The 12,900-nt window shown below is 28.3% G+C and overlaps 1 pseudogene; it reads right to left on the bottom strand.

The window, feature by feature from the left end:
• Positions 1-11,499: 11,499 nt before the first annotated feature.
• On the bottom strand, positions 11,500-11,615 carry LOC113851711 (annotated as a pseudogene).
• Between the last annotated feature and the right edge of the window lie 1,285 nt (positions 11,616-12,900).

Raw genomic sequence — 12,900 nt, forward strand, 5'->3', positions numbered from 1 at the left:
TTGTCTATGAACTAAGTTTATAAAACTAGCAACTAAATTTCTTGTTTCAAATTTTAAACTTCATAAAAAGAAATCTAACTGAATTAGGTCTTTTGTTCTACAACAGTCAAGAAATATTTGTAGCCATGTAGAGAGGGGGTTACAATTGGTCCCTAAATTAAGTCAAAGAAATCTGAGCAAAAAGTGTCACTATTAGGAAATGATAATTTATGTTGTTTGGACATGTGACAAACTCAAGCTTCAACAATTTTAATATATTCAATGAACGTGTACATCTATTGAATTATATGCATTCTATCAAGAGAAAGGTGACCTAGTTTAAGATGCCATAAATTGTTTTATACATTGTAATAGCTATTTACAAGATGAGATATAGCTTGTGGCATTTGACAGGTTCTCATTGCAAACAATCCTAATCTCAAATCAACTGCACCAATTGTCCTCAAGGACTTGGAATCCTAAATCTGACAACTAGAATTAGTAAAGGTTAAGCTATATCATATAGATTTGGTTAGTTTAGAATCTGATACAAGATTCAAAGAAAAGGAAGAGATGTGTAATACTTTTGTCAAGTATAGTGAGTTAGAGAAAAAAAAAATAGTACCATTAAAGTTGGTTCTAACATGATTATCATTTGACAATTTAATGAGTATGCATTTTATTTATTTGTAAGAATGAAACAGGTCTACATTATTGCACACATGATCATTAGCTAATGTAAAGTCTTTGCAAAAGGAAAAAGAAATATTGCAAATTATACTTGAGGGTTTATGGCTAATATATTGGTGTAATAATTGACACCATGGTTGCTGTTATTTCCTGATTATTGAAGCAAGGCTAATAAAGATTGGTGTTGTTCTAGAGTATGGTAGATACACATGTTATTTCTCATGCCCAACAACATTGTTTAAAGATAAGTCTTTCTTTAAGTATGGTAGATACACATGTTTCTTATAAGATGTATCTACTGTGTGACCAGGTCTCCCACATAATAAGCATTGTTTGAAATTCCTACCACGTATACCTCTTCCTACAAAACTCCCTTGTTGGTCTCTACCTCCTCTTCTTCCATAATCACGACCACTATTATTATAAGATGCAAGGATTTGGTGTTCCTCCACTTCAATTTTGAATTGCCTCTGTTGTTGAACTAATAGGAAAAAAACTTTATTGATAGAAGGGAGATGATCCATGAGCATGATTGAAGATCTTAAAAACAATCTCTTGTCGATCAAGTGAAAATAATATGTTTGTTTTTTTAAAAACATATTTTTTTAAAAATAAAATATAATATAAATTTATATTATCTTTATTTTTAAATGAAAAAACTGTTTTTAAAAGAAAAAATAAATCTAATTTTTTTTACTGTATTTGAAAATTGAGAAACTATGATAAATGTTTATCATAAATTTTTGTGAAAGTTTTATATTTTATAAGAACGTACATGTATTTGTGTTTTAAAAAAGGAAAACAACAATTTATCATACACAAAGCACACCACAAATTATGATATTGAAATAAAATATTTAGTTCTATGATTTTGTTTTTCAACTTTTGAGAGATTCTTTTATTTGATTGTTGTTGTTTGATGCTTTATTTACTTGAGTTCTTTCTTCTTTATTACTTTTTTTTTCAATTTTTCTTCTGATCTTTCCAGTCTCAATGTTATTTTTTTTCTCTCTTATTTTACTATTCTCTTTTCTTTTTTCTGTGATCTTTGTTCCCTCAGTATTTCTATTTTGGTCACATCTCTATATTTTCTCTTTTATCTATCTTTTTTATGCCTAGACCTGCAAGCTTTCTTCAAACTTTTGCCACCAACTTCTATAATTTCAGTCTCAAGTATAAGTTTATAGGCAGTTAGAAATTCACAGCCAACAAGACACTGTCTTGTTATTTTTTGAATTTGATTTTTTTTATATTTTCTATTATTTTGTTTTGTTTTTCTTTATTTCTAATTACTTTGATAAAAATAAGATGAAATTGAGTGTTGAAAAACGTTTTATTGCATTAGATTAGATTTTAGCCCGTTTATGCAGTATATAAAAGAAAATATATATTTAGCATTACAGTTCTCTCACTTAATAAACTTGTATTATAAATTTAAGTTATCTTCATGTAGTTAAGTTCTAACATTAAAAAAATTCAATACATTAATAAATGTTAGAATTTTTAGTAAAATTGTTATTATTTATTAATCTTTTTTGAGTATATTTTCTTACCAGAAAACAATGGCGTTATACCCGAATTAATTTGGTGATGTGTGCCCATGTCCAGGTTCCGCATGGTTGACACAAATATATAATATAACCAAGTTGTTGTCGGTGATTTAATAAATAATTTATTATCAAAATAAATAAATAAATAATTGTTTCTTAAAATGTAAAAATAAAGTTAAAAAAATTTGAAGAAAATTAAATAAGTTACTTTAAGTAGTTAGAAAAATTATATTTTTAAAATTCACTACAGACTTGTGTATTTATTTAGCTGGCCCTCCAATATATTCCAATTTTGGAGCCGTGTTTGGCTCAATGGAGAAATGAACAATTAAACAAAACGTTAAACTGATTTTTTTTTCTTCTGAAATAGTAAAACAAAGTTGTTTAGGCAAAATGGGAAACAAGAAATAGTATTTTTCTATAAAATAAAAAATGTTAATTACAATTTTAAGAAAAATGTTTAAAGTAAAAAAAGTTTTTATTAACAATGTGTGATTTATTTATACTTATGATAATTTTCAATATATTTTAACAAAAATTTTAATATTTTTAAAATTAATATCTTAAAGAAGTACCAGTAAATTAAAAACCTCTTCACCTAAACAAATGTGCGTCAAATTCAAGTGATACCTCATTCAAAGATTACCTTTCCCCCTCAGTTATTATAAAATTTAAAATAAATCATAATATTTTTTTTTCAATTATCACTTATAATCTACATAAATATCAGTACCTTCAGAATTTACACCATTTAAAATTTTTTTATAAAATACAAAAATAATTAATTCAATCATTGGTTTTCAATTTTTTTTATCAAGTAAATCAATTTTATAAAAGTTCATATAAAAATAAAATTATTTTAAATATTTATTTTTAAAATACGAGTAAATATTAAATTTTAAATAAAAATTTATAAATATCTATATTATTTAAAATTTAATATATATATATATATATATATATATATATATATTCATAGAGATAATATAAAATAGTTTAATTATAAATTAATGATTTATTTATTTTATAAAATATTATTATATAATATAAGTGTCTAAATTTTATACTCTTAATTCTATTGATATAATTAAATTGGTTAGTTGACTTCATGATAAAATTATAAAATTATAAACTTATTTAAAAATTCAAGACAAATATTTTTTTCTTTTTGTCAACTAAGTGTTTAGCTGTGTATCACTATCAAAGATCATGTTTAGGGATTGTTCGCGGTCATCTTCTTTCATTATCATCTCCCAAAACGAAAGGAGACTGAGAGAACTACTCTTACTTTTTAATTCTTACGTTTCCTACATAAAAAATTAATAGAAATTATAGGTTATAAAACAACAACTAATTTCTTTGGTATGAATCATTGTTTAAACATTAAGAAATTCTAACACTCAAACCTAACATTTTTAAAAATTAAAATAAAATTTAACATATTTTTTATAAGGATAAAACTTATATAAGCTACAACAAAATATATAAAACAATGGTTGCATATAGACAAGTACCAATCATTCTGATATAAAATAATGAATATATAAGTAAACTATATATTATCAATTTATTTCCATAGAACAAATAATCATTTGAGCACATGCAGGGTATTCATCAAATGTCAACGCATGTATTCACACATATGTACTAATATTTAAATTGTATATTTATTCTAACCTCTAAATCCTTGTTATTAAATAGCCCCTTTCATTACACCCAGTAGAAACTATAAATGCCATTACAACCTTGAAGAAAACATAGTTAAACAGCAAATCGAAAACATGTCTAGCGAAGGATATAGTCAGACTATTAGTAGTATGATCGCCACTCCGAATCCCGGCCTTCCGTTGGCTCCGCCGCAAGTTAGCCAAACAACAACTGCCATGGAGTCGTTGCCTCTGCCTTGGGTAATGGGTAAGGAGAATCAAATAAGTGTTTTTTGAGTTAGTATTTGTAAATTGAAGTTTGAAATATTTTAATTTATATAATTAATTTTACTTAAAAGTAAGTTTAAGATGATGTGATTTATGTTTACAAATTTTTTTCTTAAATGAAAAACTTAATATGTCTCATTTTTGGACAACTTTTATGAATTGTAGACAAAAGAACTGTTTAATTTTTAAACCGCAAATATTTTTGAAGGCGGGTTTATTCACCCAAGAACTGTATAGGTGTTTTATTCACTCTGTTATTAAACAACTGGATTCAATCCAGGAGCCCCACCACCAAATCCTTACATCTCAAAGATTCTCTCGCAAGCTGGACAAATAACGTTGGGCAAGGAAAGCAAAGACAAAGGTAAGGAAAATCTAATATGATTATCGATTTCAGAAGTACTATCAGCTTTTTTTATAATTCAAAATATTTATTCTATAAATGAGTTATTTTAAATAATTATTTTAACTGTTTGAGAATAAAGTGATTGTAAAAATGTATTAAAAATATATTGCTATCATTTTTCTTTAAAAATTTATACACATGGATTTTTCTTTCTTTTAGGGTCCATTTTGATAAATTACTAACAAGTATTTATGCAACGAATGATGTATTTTTTTAATTTGTGTAGAATTTAAAATTTAAAATTAGAAAAAAAATTATATCGTATATACATGTCTACATATTGTAATTAAGTTAATTTCTCTGAATACCAATATTTATGCAGATTTCTCATTTAAATCTAATTTTAATATGGTCCAAGAAACATATAAAGATGTTTTAAAATGATCAAGAAATTACTAGATAATTTTTATTCATGATCATTTAAGTGAATGTTATTAAAATGAAGTATTCTTATTAAATATGTTACTGCATGAGAGGGCCTTCTTTAAATACACTATTTGTTGTTAATTATATAATACTGGTCTCCAGTCTCTTATTAAAGTGTTAAATTGAATCCATGGCATTACCCAGCATTGGAGAATAACAAACAGAAAACAGCTAATACAGCGAGCAATGATTACAACCAGATTATCAGCAGCATGATCGCCACTCCCAATCCTCAACTCTCCATGGCTCTCTCGCAAGGTGGACAAACAACATTGAATAATGGAAGCAATGCCCAAGGTAAGACAAATTTAATAGGATTATCGTTTCGAGTAATATATATATATATATATTGTAATTTAATTAATTTTTAAAAGTAAAAATATTTATTTTACAAATAAATTATTTTAATTGTTTAAATGGCATCACCCAGCATCGGAGAATAGCAAACAGCAAACGGCTAACATACCTGACATGGATTACAATCGGACTATTAACAGTATGATAGCTACTCCGAATCCCGACATCTCAATGATTCCCTTGCAAGTTAAGGAAACAACGTTGGATAATGAAAACAAAGGCCAAGGTATGCTTTTTACACTGTTTAGATTGTAATTGAGTAGTAGTGATCATGATAGAAAATTTTACTTCTGATAAATTTTCACATTTCCTTACTTAATCCCTAATTCCTGTCCCCAACCACAAAAAAGAGAGGACAAATTATGAATGAGTATTGCGTGTATTTCACTTTTTAATTTTAACTAAATTCAAACTATAATTACTAATTTAATAAATAAAAAATACGTAGTTTTAAACTATTTGTACCGAAAGATTTTTTTATTTTCCTTGCATTTTTTTCATGAACAAGTTGTGTAAATTTAAATAATTTTTTAAAGAAAATTAACAATTAATATAAGAATATTAATTTAAAGCTTAAGATTTGAGATGGAAGGAAAATTCAAGTTATATAAAACATGAAAGTAATTAAAGTTGAAAATAGTGGAAAAAATCTTAACATAAAAATGTTAAAACATTATTAAATTAAAAATTTTTAAAATATAATAATATTACTCGTCATGAGATTAAATGAATACATCAATTCTTTCAGTTAAACAAGACAAAGCATATCTTTTATTGAAAGTTAATATTTGCACACGAAATTGTCATATTATATTTTTTACATTGGTTTTCTTGATTGAAATTTTTTATTCATATATAACCGTCATAAAGTCGCGTACAAAATTTCTGCTCATGTACAAGTGTTGCTTTCGATACTTGTCACAACGAATGTTTTGAAAACAATCTTCATATATGTGTAACGGAATTTACTCATTTTTTACAAGCAAAATCAATTCATAAAATTTAATATTAGTGAAATTATCATTATGAGACGGTGTCAATTATTAATTATTACTACAATTTAAACAAATTATTAATGATACCAGATATCATTAATAATTGCAAATTGCAAATTCCACAAACTTTTATATGTACTCAAAACCATGATTTATACTTTAAACAGTTGAGGAAAGCTTTAAAGAAAATCGGATTGACATGGAGGCAATGATGCTTGAGGCAGAAAAGTACTTACTCTCCAGGCGACCTAAAAGGGAGGAAATGGTTGCAGCTGTGGAAGCAAATCCCAAATTTGTATACACAACATTAAAAGAACATATTAATATGAACTTTGCAGCTTCGTATTGCTCCGTTGATAAGGGTCTCGAGATAGCCGATATTGTGACTCTGTTGAAGATTATGGGCAGACCAGACCATGAGATTTTGGGGTCGATTGGTCAGAAGGCTCAAGCAGGAGCATATTTTATGCGTCTGTCTGAAATGCTAAGAGAGCGAGGAGAGATGCTTCTTGCTTACAGCTCTTCCAGATTGCAACATATGTTCCACGGTTGGGACGTAATTAGCCCACCAAAGTTTTGAGGTTGCCTACACGTTACTAAAATAACTATAAAATGTGTAATAAGACGTGGTCCAACTCTATTCACATTTTACATATTAAATGATAGAACAATTGCGTGAACTTAATTTATTTAAAATGTAAAGACTTAATTTTTTTTATGTTAAATCTCTTTTTAAATGATGTCAATTCTCTTCTATTAAATAATGAGCTAAATAATAGAGATGAGTTCTCAATTAAAAAATTCTTTTTGAAACAAAATTATTTATGTAGTAATTCATGAATATTATTTAAAATTTATTTAAAAATAATTTTTTTTAATAATTCATGAACTCTACGATCACTGAAGATTAAGCAAGAATATTATTTCTAAAAAAATATGAATTTTTTAGTAATTTTTTAAATATTAATTTTTATATAATAAAATATAAAAAATAATAAAAATATGATAATGATAAGTTAAATTTTTGTTATCCAATTTATCACTTAATAAAATAAAGTTAACAACATAAAGTAAATCTTAATATTTTAAATAAATGAAAAAGTGAATGTTGACAATTTTTTTTAAAGACTTATTACAAAAATATTATTTTTATAAAAATTAAAAACATAATTAAATATATATATATATATATATATATATATATTTGAAAAAATTCTCGTTAATAAGAATTAAGATTTTTCTCTCTTATTTGTTTCTTTTATGAAAAGGTCACAAACTCTTTATTATATTTTAAAAATACTTTTTATAAAACTGGAATAATTCGCCTCTTATGGGGTTAGTTATGAAAGTGAGTTAAAAATAACTTTTTAATTTGATATTAAAATTTATTTTATTTAAATGTTGAGCTACCCCATAAATATTAAATTATACATAATTAATATACTATATACTCAATTTTAAGTAAAGAGTGTGTTAAAATACTTCACATTAATTAAAAATACGATTAATATAATACTTAAGACTTAAACAATGTTTGGTTTTTCCTACAAGCTAGCCTTTAAAAGTAAAGTAAGCTCAATTTACTAATATTCACAGTTGTTGAGAGTTTCAGAATCCCATACTACGGATATTATATTTTTTTCTTATTTGAATAATTTATTTACTACTTTAGTTTTATTTCATTCACCATTTATTTTTATTTGTTATGTATATTTTCTTTATTTATTTTATTTCAATTTTACTCGTTATGTTATATCCAATTCAATTTTGTGATCAGAAGGACAATAAAATAGAAAAAAAATATATATAAAACACAACATGAAAACACCATTTATTTTATGGACAATCAGGGAGTTGAGGGTGGATTATTAGGTACACAAACTTTAAAACTTATGTAAGGTATGCAAGGAGATCTGACTAACCAATGTAGATTGTAATAATTTTTGATATTATTTGGGTTTTTATTTATTTATTTAGAGAAAAATTATATAGACTAAAAATTAATTATTTTATTAAAATTATTTCTAATCTTCTCAATTTATATTACTCTTGATGATTAAGTCATTTTTCTTACTTTCGAATTAGTTAACTAATATAAATATTTTATTTATTGTAATTAATTTTTTTATAAATTAAAGAGTAATAATAATAAAAAATAATTTTAAAAATAGTTTTCTATAAACACAAATAAATAAAACTCAAATTATTAGAGCATGTTTAATTTCTATTTTAAAAATAGTTTTCTATTTTTAAAAATAAAATATAATATTATACTGTATAAGATATTTCGGTCATCATCATAAAAAAAAAAAAGAAATCGAATATCCATTTGGCCTGATACTAAGACGAAAGGTACTTACACTCTTTCGGCCTAACCCAGAAACAAACACCTCTCCAATCATGTCAAAATAAGATAATTAAATATTAGTAATCAATAATTAATAAGAAAAATGTTAAGTACCTAAATAATTAAAAGACTAAGGCAGGGCTAAGTCATGAAGCCCATTAGCCCAATATTTTGACTATAAAAGGAAAGTAAGAAGTACAGATAAGAAGTTGACTTCTGATATAAAATAACATTTATTATCCTATACTGAATATTGACTTTACCGTCGGAGTACCTTTGCAGGTGTCACTCCCCTCGCGTCATAGCAGAGAAGAATCTGGCATATTCCATAAGGACGTCACATCAAAGGACGAGAAGATAGACTATAGAAGACAAGTATATCCTTAACAAGAACATTTTGACACCCATCGTGGGCCTAATTTGCCTCAATTTCAAAAAGATATGGTGCTAACTAGGAGACAACAAAAAGGCCCTAGCTAGCCATGGGGAATGCCACGACAACACGAAGAACATGTGTAGAATCTGCCTATGCCGAAATTTCTCCTTGAGAGGGGAGAGGATGAAGACCTCTCTTCAGTAGTAAGACAGTTGAAGGCAGAAATGATTGAGATGCAACGTCTCCGAGAAAGGGATGCTCTCGAGCTGTCGGCCTTGCGAAGATAGAATGCTAACTTGAGAAGTAAAATCAGGACCTACATTCCCCCTCAAGTTACCCCTTTTATTTAGAAACACAAGGAGTCGTCAGCCCTACAAGAGAAGCCAAAAACAGTTCAATAAACAAGGACTAACCCCTCAGTCAGATGAGATGAAATCTCAGGTTGTAGTCCTTTTCCCCAACCAATTTTGGAAACAAAATTACTAGATACTTGGAAGGGAATAACATTAGAAAAATATGATGGAAGTTTCGATCCAGAGGAACACGTCGATGTCTTCACTACTCAAGTCAACCTATAAACAGATGATGATGTTTTACTATGCCAGATATTTTCGTCATCGATTCAAAGGTTAGCTGATAAGTCTGTAATTAGGTCCTATTTTACAGCTTATATATTCATATTTGACCTATATTTTATTGCAGTTTACACTAATTTATATATTAATTATGCAGTTTAGTGTAAAGATGCCGCAAGTGGACTTTACGTGCGTGTTGGGGCCAAATTGATGAAAGATTAGAGTTTCGCAGTAGTCAGCACGCCTAGACCCTTTCAATAAGCACGAGGGTGCTTCGAGCCCATGTGCGGTCGTGCTTAAGACCTTCTATAGCTGTGCTCATTTGCGAAAAACCTAATTATAAAGAGCCTTTAGGGTTTTCAAACCCTATTAAAAGGGAGACCTCAGGCATCATAGGGAACACCATTTTTATCTTGATTTTTGCTCTGGGATACATCTTATCTTGTCTTTCTTGCACGGGATCTTTGGCACACTCTTGGTGGGACTTGGAGCTTCAAGCGATCGTACTTGAAGACCGGAAACACATCTAACACTCTAGTTTGCTATTTCTTTTTAATTATGGCTTTATTTTATGATTATTTTAGTTTTTTTCTTTAGCATGAGTAACTAATTCCATAGTTATGGCTATGGAAACTATTGTTCATGAATTTGTGAGGTTTTGACGTTTGAATCTAAATTTGATTTTCATTCGTGATTATATTTTATCCTATTGCGTTTCTCTCTTAATCCTAATTAATTATATCGTCATACAACCATACCTCAGTTAATTAATAGATTTATAGGGTAAAACGAGACAAACGATTAGGTGGACCAAACCAATTTTTCTCTTCTAAACATTATTAAATTAACAAGTTTATAGGTTCCTTAAGCTTTCTTAAATTGATGTCTTGTATGACCTTGAGGATGTTAATTTAGAGAAAAGAATATTAATATTGCATGACCATTGGGTATTAATAACAATTGTATGAATGATTGGTAATCACAAGGAAATCAGATTCAAAGTTAAATAGAAAAATAATATAAAGGATTGAATGAGAAAACTCATACGCCCTAGGTTTCTCTCTGATAAGTTTAAATAAGATGTACATTGTATTCTTCGCTCTTAGTTTTATAATTGATTTTATAAATTCTTCTTTTAATTAATCTCGTATCTTTGAAGCTTAAACAATTGAGTTAGAAAATTCTTAGTAATTAGAGGATATTTTAGAAACTTCATTTAAGAACCCTTTATTACTTCTCGATGGGTACACTTACCCTCCGAATAAATTTTTAGCGCCGTTGCCAGAGATTTCTTTTTCAATATTAATTCTATTTTGTTTATTGTTAATTTTTTTATTTTTACTTTTTATAATTTTGTTTTTATTTTATTTTATAATTTCTTTTAATGCATGCTCACTCGTTCTAAGTGTTTTATAACTTGTTTATTTGATTCGGAGATTGAGAAAACAATGTGTAGACAAAGAAAAGAAGTGAGAGAGTAAAGAATGGCAAAGGGAAGAAGATCAATTCAAGATTACATGACACCATTTGTTAGAGGCACCCCTGGAAGCATCGCGGCCCCTAATGTGGAGGCCAACAATTTTAAACTTAAACCAGCACTCATAACCATGATCCAAAAATCCATATAGTTTGGAAGCATGCCTAATGAAGACCCTAATCTCTATTTGGCAAAGTTCCTCCATTTGACGAATATAATCAAATACACTGGAGTCTCCAACGATGTCATTTGACTCTGTCTTTTGTCGTTCTCGATATATGAAAAGGTGAAAGCTTGGTTTGCCTCACTCCCAACCAACTCCATCATAACTTGGGAGGACCTCACTCAACAGTTCTTGGAAAGTACTTTCCTTCATCAAGGTCCTCAAAACTCATGACGAAGATATGTTGCTTCCAACAACATGAAGTTGAATCTTTATTGGAGGCATGTGAGCGATTTGGAGAGCTTTTGAGGATATTGAGGAGATGTCCTCATCATGATTTGGAGACAAGTGCAAATTTTTTACATTGTCCTATCAATTACCAACAGGACTACAATTGATGCCGCAGCTAGAAGGTCCCTCATAAGAAAAGATCCAGATAATGCATACAAGCTAATAGATGAGATGACATCTTCTAGCTTCCAATGGCACACCGCTGACTCTTACGATATCAAGAGAAAACAGACTACCCCAATCTACCAAGCAGAGAGAAGCAGCCCAATAATGAACCAAATGGCAACCCTTGCAAAGCAACTAGAATCTTTAATAAAGGCTCAAGACCAACCTGTAAGAGCTACTGCAAACCTAAAATTTAAGTAAGAGGAGGCAAATTTCATGGGCAATCACAGCTCGGGGTGGCAAAGTAATGCTCCTAACTCTTAGGGGAATGGCTTTAGAAACAGTCAAAATTCAATGTTTATCCCCCTTCCCATATGCAAAATTAAGGAGCAAGACCAGAAGGGAAAAAAACCCCTAGATCTCAGTCTAACTTTCAAGAATAAATGATGCAATATGTGCATTACTCTGAGAAGAGGATGACAGAGCTTGAATCCAAGTTGGACGAACATATTGAGAGAACTGAGAAGAAGTTCGCTGAGGTCAAATCTGAAATACAAGCCAACTCTTTTAAGATGAGTGCATAATTGAACCAAATTACGAACCTTCTAAGTCAAAGAGTGATAAGAACACTACCATCTCAACCTGAACTTAATCCAAGGAAGCAATACAATGCCATCACCCTTAGGCATATTCTGGATCTTAAAACATTTTCTAAGTTATCATTGTATTTAGGAACACTCCACGATGTTTTCTTGGCAATGCCATATTTTATTTTTCTTACATAAGGATAAAAGAGGATTTTGATGTATACAAGACAAGTTTCAGTAAGTCCGACTTTCAAGTTTTATGAGAATACTAAATTTATTATTAAAAATCGAAATAAATAAAAAATAAATGTTTAAATTGTTGAAACATTATACAAGTGTGGCACACGTATAATATTGCTAAAACCATGACCAGTCATTTTTAATAAAATAAAATATTTAAACCACTAGTATACCAATCATTCATATAAAATACTAATAAATATGTATAAGTCAACTATTACATGTGAGCATATGCAGTGATGTGATTCAAATGTGAATACATGTATTCACACAGATATATATAAATACCAATAAATCCTATTATTAAATAGCCCTGGCATTACAGTAGAAGCAATCAAAAGCCATTAATAGCCACCTTGAAGAAAACACAGTTAAACAAAAAATCGCAAACATGTCTAGCGA

The sequence above is a fragment of the Abrus precatorius genome, unplaced genomic scaffold (genome assembly GCF_003935025.1).
Source record: "Abrus precatorius isolate BTA unplaced genomic scaffold, Abrus_2018 Scaffold9, whole genome shotgun sequence".
NCBI classification, from domain to species: Eukaryota; Viridiplantae; Streptophyta; class Magnoliopsida; order Fabales; family Fabaceae; genus Abrus; species Abrus precatorius.